This window comes from Pteronotus mesoamericanus, unplaced genomic scaffold (assembly GCF_021234165.1).
Source record: "Pteronotus mesoamericanus isolate MK-2021 breed Mesoamerican mustached bat unplaced genomic scaffold, CSHL_Meso_final scaffold_1186, whole genome shotgun sequence".
In the NCBI taxonomy this organism is placed as follows: Eukaryota; Metazoa; Chordata; class Mammalia; order Chiroptera; family Mormoopidae; genus Pteronotus; species Pteronotus mesoamericanus.
In genome coordinates this window covers 10,414,608-10,427,368 of record NW_026555302.1, presented here as the reverse complement: position 1 = coordinate 10,427,368, position 12,761 = coordinate 10,414,608, and the positions used below count along the sequence as shown (strand labels likewise).

Below are 12,761 nucleotides of genomic sequence, written 5' to 3'. Positions count from 1 at the left end.
TATCATCGTATTATCAGAGAGCTTCTATAATACACTGACTAAAAATGAAACTGCTACATTTCAATTTGCAGTTCTTTCTCTGATAGCTAGAAATTTATAAGACACCTTAGAATTCAGTTATAATTACCTTGTTGGCTTTTATATCAACATATCAATGCAGCGGTAACAGTGCAGTAACAGCAAGGCACTTGCTGCAGAGTTGGTGAAAATAACTCTGTCAGTTTTTGTCCTTCAGTCAAAGATGACATCCCGTAATTGAAGGCGATAATTGCCTTGTGGATTAAAAGCTGCAGGCTTGCCTTTTCCCCAGTAAAGCTTAGTGGGTACAATTGCAGCCACCGGAGCCAGATTTGGTTCTAATTTCAGCTCCAGGGTACAGCCTTGGGCAAATTACTCTCAGCACTCAGACCCTGAGTTTTGAGGTAATAGAAACTAATTTATGGGATTATTGTAAGAATTAAAGAAGACGCTACATGAAAGTTTCTAATATAGTACCTAGAAAACGGTACTGCCTGGTAAGTGTTAGCTGCCGTTATTGTGATTACAGTTGTAGTCGCAAGGTGACTCAGGATTTGCGGCCAGGTTCCCCATCATGCTTTTGAGTTTCCCAGAGGATAGTGACCTGGCACCTCAGAGAACCTCTGGGTGTTGAGGGGGCTTCCAGACCGCGCCGGGAGCGCCTTGCTTGGAGCAGGGGCACCCGGGCCGGCTGCTCCGTGCGTGGCCTGTGGCTCCTCCCTCCTACTCTGTGAGACGTTGGTCTTTTGTGAAGTTCCATAAACACGCTTTCCATTGTCCGTGTAATCATTTTGGGTTTAAATATGAGCAGTTCTTACGCCAAAGTTACTTTAGGAGCTAAGAAAGTAGTTAAAATCCCTTCAATAAAATAGCAGGCATATTTGCACATATCTTTTAATGAAGTTATGGATCTGTCTACCTCTATTTTTTTTTCTTGTCATTTAAACAGATCAAAACCAAATAGTTTTTAAGATGCTTTCCGTATAGGGCTGGAATAAGACTTTTGGAATGCTTAAATAGTGAAAGTATTCTGTAATTCAGACCGAAAACCGTATTAAACTATAAAGGAAGTGTGAGGAAGTCTGACCAAGTTCTGACGTTTCCTGTCGTGCCTGATGCTTTACAAATCCCACCTGTCTTCCCCAGGATGCCTCCCCTCAGGTTCTGCGGTGACCCTTCTTTCTGAGCGCTCTCCGCACAGACTCAGCCTGTCTTGCGTGGGTGACCCCCGGGTATCAGACCTGAACTCTCTGTCAGCCAATACATATCTGTCTGGTGACTTATCTCTCTGACTGAGAGGTTTGGCAGGCTTGACTGTACCTGGCCACGCTAACCCGGACCTGACCTGTGCAGGGGAGGCTCTCTGGCCCCTGGGCGGAGAGGCATTTGTGTCCTCTGTGGTGTGACTTGGAGACTCATATCGCCTTGGCGAATTTGACTGGAAAAGGTGAAAAGGAGACTTTCTCACCGTTGGCCTGTATTTGCATCCCTTTCTGGTGTGACTCGGGAGCTGGCCCCACATAAAGACAGCGCAGTTGGCCGCACTGAAGCCTGGTGACTGATCCGACCGAATGCTCCAAACACGCATGGCTGTGACTGAGTTCTAGCTTCTGACCTAATATGCCAGATAACAGACTGCATGTCTGTTTATGTAAGGATAACAAACGTACAGACAGTTCAAAGTGCTATGAGCCCTGTCCAAGTGATTTCTCATACACTGGCCCAGGGACGCTTGGTTTCTCCGAATCAGAAACGTTTCTCAGCGTGAGGGGAATCAGAGAGGGAAGTCACATTTCCCAAGCACCCGCCCTGTGCTGAGTGTCGGCACAGGGGGGCTTGCTGGCCCACGTGCAGTGTCCAGGAGTTATTTGTAGGAGAATCATACGTGTGTAAGTCGGCGCAAACCATCGAATTCTCCCCCACGCTGGGCATTGAGGGGCCCAGGCCCCAAGCGTGCCTCGAGCCTTTCGGCTTCGTCACGGCAAAGCCGGATTTTGTCGTGTTTGTAAGCAGCACAGGTACAGGTGATCTCTCTGCTGCTCAGAATGGTTCAAAGACACCTCCTTTCTCAATGGGAGCTCCTTTTGGGGGCATAGAAATACTCTCCCAGGTAGCTAGAAAGCTACTGAGCTACAAGGTGATTCGCTATGCAGGTAGCATCAGCCAACCATTTAGGGTGTTGGCACTGCCCACTGGACAGGTTTGAGCTGGTCCCGCAAACCTAATGCATTTATTTTGTGAAGCATTCAGCAGTCACAGCGCGGTCCATTATAACAGCCTGGAGTGGTCAGAACTCGCCTTAGCCTTTCCCGGGGGCAGAGGGCGTTTTCCTTTGGAGCAGGTTCTCTGCCTTCAGGCAGGGGTTAAAAGAGGATGACAGAATGCTTTCTCCCCTCTCCCCTGGGCCCATTTGTGTCTTAAATGTGCATGTGGACGTTGCAGGGATAAAGAAAGCCCACTCCTAACAGTACCTCTCGACGGTATAAAATTGTGTATAAGATCTTCCTCCTGTGCTTTTTGAGTCTGTGTTACCCACCTGCCTGCATGGATATGTGTATGTACAGACCTATCTTTCATATGGGTTTGAGGATTATAGATAAGATGGGGAGGTAGGAGATGAATTGAGAAGAACATTGTACAAGGATGAACATTTATTTATTTTTTTAAAAAAGCTGTTGAACAAGACTTTTTCATTTAATGATATTTTATGAATATCTTTCTGTGCCACTACACACGTGGTATTTAAAATCATGGATGCTGGAGCCGAGCCGTTTGAGTTCAAATCTCATCTCCCACAATTTATCTAGTGATCTTAGGGAAATTACAGTTTCTCCATCTTTAAAATGGGACTATTGGTAATACCTATCTCATGGGATTAGTCTGGGGTTTCATGAGTTACCGTGTGACTGATACCTGGAATTTTAAATACTCTGATGCACGCAGGTGCCATTATTAACATATAGAACTTTCTTAACCTTTTAAATCCTGCTTAGTGTCTTACTATATGTACCATAATTTAACCAATTTTATATTTAATTTTTATGAATATTTAAGGTGTTTCCCAACATTCCCATTTAACAAACTGCATACTTCTCTAATAATATCTTTTGGATAAAGTTCTAGGAATGTAACTGCTAGGTCCAATTGTAATCACATTTTAATTATTGATGCATTTTTCAAAATTGCCTTCTACTAGCAACAGGAGCGCATTTTCCCAAACCCTTGAAAAAGCAGGATGTCTAAATGTGCCCTTTCCAGCCCTCTGCACCAGGGGCGGCGTTTCCCCTCATCATTCCAGCGAAGCCTCCCTCTTCCAGTGCGCTTCTTTTCACGTGCCTTTGCTCCCTCCTTTTTTCCCTAGTCATGAACTTGGAGTCCCGCAGAGCTCCAGCCTCTAGGAACTCCCTCGATGCTTCTCCCTTGAAGATCTTGTTCATTCTCCCGGTTTTATCTACAAATGTTCACTCTTACCTTCGTATTTAGCCTACACTCATATTTGGCAGTGGACCTCACATGTCTGCCTGGATGTTTCAGAGGCTCGTCAAATCCAGAAGCCAAAACCGAACTAACAACGCCTGCCCCCAGGCCAGCTCCCTGGCCTCCATAACCCTAACCACCCACTGCCCAGCTGCTCAGAGCGGGAGCCTTGGAGCCATCCTTGCCTGTCCTCTTTGTAAGTCTCTGACCTCTGCTAAGTGGGTTCTCTCCTTGAGAATGTATAGAGTCTTCCCGCACAGGTAGCTGAGGCCCCGAACCCTCTGATCTGGACGGTCGCCATGACCTCTCTTTGTAACTGATGTTGAACACCTACCAGGTGGTAGGCTCTTCTAGGCATTGGAGAGTTGATGAGGAGACACCCTGCGTTCATGGAGCATGTGTTCTGATGAGGGGACAACAGTAATTGAACAAATACAGTAATTCTGGCAATTACAATATGTAGATTTACCAGGAGAGCGATGTCAGTGCAGAGTGGAGAAGGGTTCCCGTTTTTGGATTAGCTTGTCCATGAAAGTGCTCTGAAGGGTGATATTCGAGCAGAAAATGGGATGAAAAGAAGCAGCCGGCTAAGCCTGGAGAATTAGACTTGTAGGCAGAAGGAGAAGTGTAGAGGCCTGAAGGGGCTTCTCTGTGAGGGGAGGCGTCAGACGCCCGTGGCTGGAGTGCGGGGGGTGAGGGAGCTGGTGGCTGGGTGTGGGTGCAGTGGGGCCAGGAAGAGAGGCGATGTCTGCGCCGCCTCCTTCTACTCGTAGCCATTGTCCAGGTCATTCCCACAAGGCGCCACGCTTGTCCTTTTCAAACAAATTGTATCACTTATCAGTCAACAGACATTCACTGAGCAGCTATTCAGAGATAGACTCGATCAGTGAACTAAAATAACAAAAATACTCGCCTCCATGAAGCCTGTGTCCTAGCCGCAGACCGTCGATAACCAAGAAACGTAACAAATGCGTAAATCGGTGCCCGTGAAGCGACAGCGCTGCGGGAAGAAGGGGAGGCACGGCCGGGCCAGAGCGCCGTGGCCGGTTTTGCCGTGTTAGATAGGGAGCCGGCCCTGGCCACGTCGGTGGGGCCTGGAGAAAGACTCGAAGGCAGCGAGCAAGCGAGCGAGCGAGCAGTGCTTGCAAGCACAGGGCCCCTCCAGGCTGGAAGCGTGCCCTGCGGAGGCTGTGCTGGGAGCACCCGGCGGGGGCAGGGAAGGGCCGGAGGAGGGTTGGAGAGTAGCCACCGCTGCCTAAAGCCCTCCAGTGGCCTCCCAGTGCTCTTGGGATGAACTGCGCCATTTTCAATGTGGCCCGCAAGGTTTTCGTGGCCTGGCCAGGCTCAGCCCTCTCCTCGCCTCCCCCTGCCCCCATCACTGCCCTCTCTCAGTCCAGTCACAGTAATTGCCTCTCTCCATCGCCAACCCTGGGGCAGGAATGCCTCCCATACCAACAGGGTGAGGAGGAGGCGATTAAAGCCGTGAGGCTTCCGATGTCTCTCGGTCCTTGCCAGCCGTTGTTGTAACCTTTCTGATCAGAGCCGCCCCAGTGGGCGGCAAGCATAACCCCATTGTGGTCTGCTTCCCGTTTCACCGATGGCTCCTGGTGTTGAGCATCCTTTCATGGGCTTGTTGGCTGTTTGTGTATCTGCTTTTGAGAACTGTCTATTCAGATCTTTTGCCCAATTTTTAATTGTTATCTGGGTTTTTTATTGTTGAGTCGTAAGGGTTCTTTATATAGTCTTTTGGATTTGCCGGGACTCCTGCACATGGGTTTTGTAACTTCCGTGGAGGAATGCCTAATCCTCTTGGTGGCAGCAAAACGCCGCTTCTTTGGAAATGGAAGTGCTGGTCCAGCACCTCAGTTCTGTGGCATTGGTGTTCCCGTATGTGGGTTTCCCCTTCCAACATAGTTTGAATATTTAGTTTGTTTTTAACTTTTCTCTAGTGTATCTTCAATGTGCATGTATACAGGGTGGGGCAAAAGAAATGAGTACATAAAACACAGAGTTTATTCTTGTATTATTACTGATTAGTTATTACATTGTTTTCCATATCACTGTAAACCCACTTTTGCCCCACCTCGCGCGCTCACACACAGACACACCCCCCACCCCCAACATGCATATGCTACACACAGCCATCTCAGTCCTCTCGTGAGTACGTAAGAGTCATCTTGTAATTAGAATATTTATTGTTTGAATGCTTTGCTGAAGTTTACCTTTGTCTCTTACAAAAAGGAGTTTGCATAATAAAGTTATGAACAAAGGAGTATTTAGTCTATTACAGTTACCAGCAGATTATTTTCAGTCCCACTGAAAAGACCTGTTAGCACCAACCATCCTGAATATGAACAACCCATTTGTGCTAAATTAATGAAATGTAATTGTGTGCGCGCGCGTGTGCGCATGCACAAGAGCATGCGGGCCGTGCACACACCTCTGTACCAACGCCATTCTCCCCAGGAGTTTCTGGATGCTCAGGTAATATGTTGCATCCATATTCTAAAATCCTGACAGCTGTTACCAATAATTATGTAACTGTGTAGCATTTACCACCTGTGATGAACTCTCAAGTGCATTTTAAAATTAGTTTTAAAAATCAGATCAATAGTACTACCCTTATCAATTAATTTTTCATACTTAGAGTATGCCTGGTGCTGTGCTAATAAGCACTTTCAAAGTCATCTTCATGACCTTCAAGTTTGTCCCTTTGTTTTTATTGTAGTGAGCATTTTAGCCATTTCTAAGCATATAGTTCAGGGACATTAAGTCTGTTCACACTGCTGCGCCATCATCACCGCCATCCTTCCCTATGGCCCTTTCATCTTCCCCGATTGTAACCCTGCGCCCCCTAAACAATTACTCCCCATCTTCCCCCGGCCCCCAGCCCCTACCAGCGTCATCCTACCTTCTGTGCCTGTGAGTCTGACTATGAGCTTTTTCTGAGTTTTGGTGAGCTTGAGTTTTAACAGTAATTCTATAAGGTAGGATAGGTCAAAATCCCCATTTTACGGATGAGGAAACTAAGGCTTTAAGGAGTTTAGTAACGTGGCTAAAGTCATTCAGTTTCACGGACACACCACGTTCAGCACTGAGCCTGTCCTCTTGAGCCAGTGTCCTCAACCACTGAACTGTGGTGTGTGTGTCCTGCTAGTCGCCCTGTGAAGAAGAGCTGGTTATTCCCGCTTGACACTCACTTCCAGCAGCTTGCACTCAAAAGTCCATGGTTTTTCACATTGTATGACAGGAGACCCTTGCACTGTAGTGAAATCAGCTTCCAGTTCGCAAATCCATGTTGCCATCATACTGGGAGTGAAAAATAAGTCTTTTATCAAAGTTTGTGGAAGACTGTGTAGGGGAGGAAAATGTTTTCCTTAACCTTCTCAGCGTCTCTGGCTAGATCTAAAATGAAAGTGACAAAGACCGATTACCAGGAAAAAAGCATACAGATTTACTCAATATATTTTCTGTGACATGGGAGCCTTTGAAAGGAAATGAAGACCTAAAGAGCTGATTGAACATGCGTGTTTGACGGTGGGTTTCATGAAGAGTGGACAGTTGTGCAGAAACGTGAGAGGACCAAGGGGGCACGAGCTAAATGTGATGGACTGGGAAAACCGTGCGAGGCCTGTCCGTCTGTGTTCTGCCTCTCAGCATCTGCCTGTCCTGGAGACGGGGGTGTTTCTTTCCTTTGGGCACAGGGAGGGTCCCGCTCCCCTGAAGGCCTAGGACCTGCATCAGGGGAGAAGGGCAAGCAAAGGTCCAAGAGGCCTTCCGGCTTCTGTCGTTGTCTCCATCAACCCCAAATATTCAATATGCCCAGGCGCCACGTTTTGGGGTAGTGAGGTCTGAACCCTGTCAACTCCCATTCAAAGATAGTTGTCCCAGTTGTAAAATGTCACTAGTTGAATAGTCCAGAAGCAGAGCCAGAGAAACTAGGAGCCATTGCTATGCCAACAAATCATTGAATTTAGGCTAATGAAAACAAACTCGCTATCAAGAATGATCCTGAAATTTAAATATTCTCTGCTCTAGACTAGCCAGAATGGCATTTGGTTCCAGAGTTCTGCCTATCCATGTCTTCCTTCACAGCCGCTAAGATGTATGAAGTCACCCCTGAATCCTGACTAATGCCCTATTCAAACTTTATTTCACTCTGACCAATCACAGTGTGTGCGCTGACCGCAGGGCGATGTTATCAGGAGACTTCTCTCAGAGGCTGCCACTGCCCAATAAGTTTTTATGACCCTTTTTATCTGCAAGAGTGGCTAGTATTGCTTTTCAGCATGAAATAGACTAATTTTGTTCATTCAAGTGCTGACAGGGTTGAGGACTCACTGCAGGGATCGATGGATGTTCTCACAGTAGCATCGCCGGTCAGAGGACGTCCCCTGAAGCATATAAACATTCACTTGCCGCTTGGTTTATGCAGGTCGAGAAAAGGTTGAAATATGCTGCTTTTACTGGAAATACAATAACCCCAAACCCCATAGCCTTGCTCTTTTTTTCTCCTTTGTTTCTTTCCCTTGACTAAGGAGATTTGATTTGGGCAAAGCCACCTGAATTTAGAACAAAATCTTTTCCTTGTGGCCTCACTAACCTTGATTAATTAGGGTATAGGCTAAGCTACTATTTAAAAAGAGAGACAGCACATGAAAGGGATCCTGTAAAAAATAAAGCGGTTTAAATAATTTATTTCTCTCACACATACCAGGCCACAAAGAGGAGGGCTGGCCCCCAAAAGCAGGCTGCTCTGCTTCGTGAGAGCACTCAGGGGCTTCGGTTCAGTATGGGTTTTGCTTCACCATCTCCTAGGACGTTCTCTTCATGTACGTGGTTAAAACTAGGTCAGTGCCACATCCAAGTTCTAATTCAGAGGAAGGGGGAAATTTTAAGCAAAAGTTGAACACATTGCTTAGCTCGCACCCCATGGACAAAGATGTTGTCCATGGCCACACTTAGCTGCAGGGGAACTGGGAAATACAAGGCGTGTTAGAGCTCTTATGTTTATTCAAGAAGGGGCAATCTCTTAGAGAAGAATTAGCAGTCATCCTGGTTTGCCCCTCTGGCCACTCAGTATCTGTGGTCACCTTTATTCCTGCACGTAAACACTTCCTCCCTCCCATGGGAGACATCCAAGGCCTCATTCAGTTGCCTCATCTGCTCAAAGTCAAGGGTGCCTGGACGATGCACAGCCCTGTGTCTCGGGTCTGGGATGGTTCCTCACAGCCCAGTGACGTGGAGTCTGCTCATGTCACATCCAGGGCACAGAAGCGGTAGGGAAGCGTAGATGGGTCCAGAAGCCCTCACTTGGAAAAGGGAAGAGCGCAAGGCGCGCCACAGTCCGTGGTCCATAGGAGCTTGCGGGACCCCTGCTCTAGTGGCAGAGAAGACTGCTTAGCCCATCTGGCTGCCCCTGGGTTCCAAGCTCCAGGGGCACCCTGTTACCCACTGTCCTTCGTGGTGACATCTGAAGTTAGTGCTAGAGCGTACACCCTTCGTGGGAGCGCTGTGGTTTTCAAAGCTGCCCCCTCTTTGCAGGGAGTTGAAGCCTGAGAGTGATTTTGGTAGTCAAACAGATGTAGAGTTTTTCAAGCACGCCTTTTGATTTCTTTTGGGAATGAATTCCCTTCACATTTTTGTAGGCTTTGGTTTTTTCCTTCCAGTTAGTTCATCATGAGTGAACAGATTCAAAGATTGCTTCTAAACATAGTTCTTACGCCTTCTTGTTGTATCTGCACGTGCGTTTCCAGTGGCCCATTCTCTTCCGCCGCCATCGGACAGTGCGTACCCTGGGGCCAGCCCCAGACTGCGTGGGAAGGGGGCACTCTGAATTTGATCTTTGCCTCTTGGCTGGTTCAATATTTTTTGGCTGAGGTGTCTCAGAGATACTTGTGAAAAAATACGGGAGACATTTATCCTCTTGTTTGGGGGAAAAGCTAGATTTTCCTCCCCTAAGGCCTCAAATCACAGTACCGGATCAGTGTAGGTTATAGACAGCGTTCCAGCCACTTTCCCTAGAGCGACAAGTGCCATAGACACACCCATGGGCTACCTTTGACGTTCTCACAGGCGGCGGTTCCACCAGGGCTGGGGCGTGGCACAGAATGGACCACCAGTGCTCCGCTACAGTCTTTGTTTTCTTCCCTTATCTTTCACTCAACCACAAATCCAAGAAACTTGTTTTAAGTTTTAATTTTGGCAGCACTTCTTTTCTGGGTACCAGAAAAGAATTTCTGTATTAGAGGGTAGGCTGAACTGCCATACCAACCCAAAATACAGTAGCTTAAATAAGAAAGAAGTCTCTTTTTTTTCCTTTTTATGGGACAGACTGTAGGGAGACATCTCTGGTCCAGACTTGTATGCAGCTCAGCTCCATGAGATGTTTCAGGGACCCAGGTTCTCTTCATCTAGCTGTTCTACAGAACGGTTTTTTTAAACTCAGTACTGTTGGCGTTTGGGGCCAGCTAGTTCTTTGCTCTAGGTGGTTATCCTGTGCAGTATAGGATGTTTAGCAGTGTTCCTGACTTCTACTTGGTAGCTGCCAGTAACTGTTCACTAGTTAAGACAAACAAAAATGTCTCCAGACATTATTAGGTTCCTGGGGAGGGGAGGGAAGGCAAAATTATCCATGGTTGTTAAACATTACTTAAAATGTCTTAGAGTCATCTAATGTAGTCAAAGCAGATTTTGATCCATCACAGAAAAACCAACCAATCAAAATAGGCCAGACATCATAATTAGCAATGCCACTAATATAGTAATTATAACTGTTCCATATGTTCAGAAGTTAAGTAGAAAATTTAAGATATAAAAAAGGCATAAATTGAATTTTAATAGATAAAAGTACAGTGTTTAATAAAACTAAAAAATATAGAGAATAGGATTAATGGCAGATGAGATATTGCAGAAGAAAAGATTAGTGAACTTCAAGATATAGCAATTGAAACTATTCAAAATTAAATATAAACCAAAAAAACAATTTTAAAAAAGAAAGAAAGAGATGAGTTGTAACACACTTATAAAGGTCTCCTGCATTTGTAATTGGAGTCCCTGACTAAGAGGCAGGGAGAAAAAGGGGGGAAAATGGGAAGAAATAATGCTGATGTTTTCCCAAATTTGATAAGAACTATAAATTGACAGATCTAAAAATTCCATGAAGTCCAAGCAAAATAAACATGAAGAAAACTATACAAAAAGCATGTCATAATCGAATTGCTAAAAACAAGTGATGAAGAGAAAATCTGAACAGCAGCCAGAGGCACAACATCTACAAAAGAACAAAGATAAGTATTAAAGCAGATTTCTCTGTAGAAACAGTGCAAGTAATAAGACACTGGGACAACATCTTGAAAGTACTAACCCTGCCCAAAAGTGAAACTTTAATTTAAAAATTAAGGGAGGCCCTGGCTGGGTGGCACAGTTGGTTGGAGCAGTGTCCCATACCCCAGAAAGGTGGAGGGTTCAGTCCCTGGTCAAGGCACATATCTAGGTGGCAGGTTTGATCCCTAGTCGGGACACATACAGAGGCGGCCAATCTGCATTTCTCTCTTTTTCCTTTCCTCTCTCTCTAACATCAGTGACTATATCCTTGGGTAAGGATTTTTTAAAAAGTTTTAAAAACTAAAGGAAAATATTTTTATAGACATTAAAACGTGAAAGAATTCATCATTAGCAGATATGTATTACTAAAAACGTTCAAGAAAATTCTCTGGCTGAAGGAAAATGGTACTTGATAGAAATAGGAATCTGTTCTATCCAAAGGAATGTAGACACCTGCCAATGGGAACTGTGTGGATGAATATATGACTTTCCTTGTCATTTAAATATCTCTAAAATACAATCTACTGCTTAAACTATGTATTGTGGGGTTTATAATGTATTTATAAGAGAAATGTGTGACAATAACAAAATAAAAGGAAGAAATGGTAGTACACCATTACAAGGCACCTATGCTGGACATGCTGTGTATGGTATCACTTGAAGATAGACTGTGATAGGTTAAAGCCACCCCAAAGTAACCCCTGTAATAACAAAGAGTCACAGCTAATAAGCCAACAAAACAAATTAAAGAAAATCATAAAAAAACTATAAAGCGTAAAAGCAGAAAAAAAGGGAAAGGGGGAAAATATATCAGATAAATATAAAACACATATCAAGATGATAAACATTTACACACCTAATAAGACTTCAAAACAGGCTAATCAGGGAAAAAATAGAAAGATACTAATTACCAATAACAGAAATGAGAAATATAGCATGACTACAAATTCTAAACATTAACAACGATAAGAGAATATCATGAACACTTTTGTGAGAATAAATTTGACAACTTAGATGAAATGGATAAAGCCCTTGAATAGAAGACCATCTTCTTGGATAAACGCATCCAAGAAGAGATTATCTGAATAGCCCTGTATCTAGTCAATAGTACTCCTTTTACAATAAATGTAGTTTTGCAACTTGAAATGTTTAATAACCGAAGGAAACGGAAGCATGCTCACGTCAGTGCTAAATTCCAACAACTGAACAAAGTGTCAGGTGATCTTGTGTCTTAAGACAGAGAAACTGCTGAGAAAAACAGCCTAAGAGTATAAGAACAGATGGAATGTGAGAACAGATGGGATGTGAGAACAGGAGTTCCCGTGGTTTATCTCCCACTCAGTCGTAACTCTTTCGTTAGCCTGACCAGGGGAAAGGGTGCTCTGCGGGTGGGGCGCTATTTTACTCTCTCGTAGCCTGTGCTCTTCAGGCCCCGCACTTCTCTGCCCGTCCCTTTGGGGGTTCCTCTTCCTCTTCAGCTTTTGGGAATAAATAAATCTTTGGGCCCTCTGCATTTTTGCATTGCATAAATTCATTTTCCGAAGAAAATACTCCCTAATTTTGTCCTAGCTCAAGTCCCAATTTTGCACCTTCAGCCATCCTGTAGAAAATCTTCAGAGGCCTTTGAGATTTCTTTTTCATTATCATTATTCAAGATATGTTATATACAGCACACCTTCAGGGGGCGCCATTCGCAAAGACAATGATCTGCACGTTTTTGTATCACATCCTTGACTATTACACTTTATTCATCTTTTCTTTCTCCCATCAAAAGTCTTTGAGCTAAACTCTAGCACTGTTTCCTGAAAGCATCTTGCTTTCACACATCCTGTCCCCTTTCCTCTTTACACAGAGCCTTCCTACCCCTGTGTCCTGGCTTAAACACGACCTCCTTTACAGGGTGGTTCCTGGCTCTTCAGCCTGAAATGAGTGCTTGTTTC

The 12,761-nt window shown here is 44.9% G+C and overlaps 1 protein-coding gene across 5 annotated transcripts in view; it reads left to right on the top strand.

The window, feature by feature from the left end:
- Nucleotides 1-12,761, top strand: part of RABGAP1L (RAB GTPase activating protein 1 like) — a 439,381-nt gene that overhangs the window by 300,845 nt on the left and 125,775 nt on the right. The gene's annotated exons all lie outside the window — the stretch shown is intronic.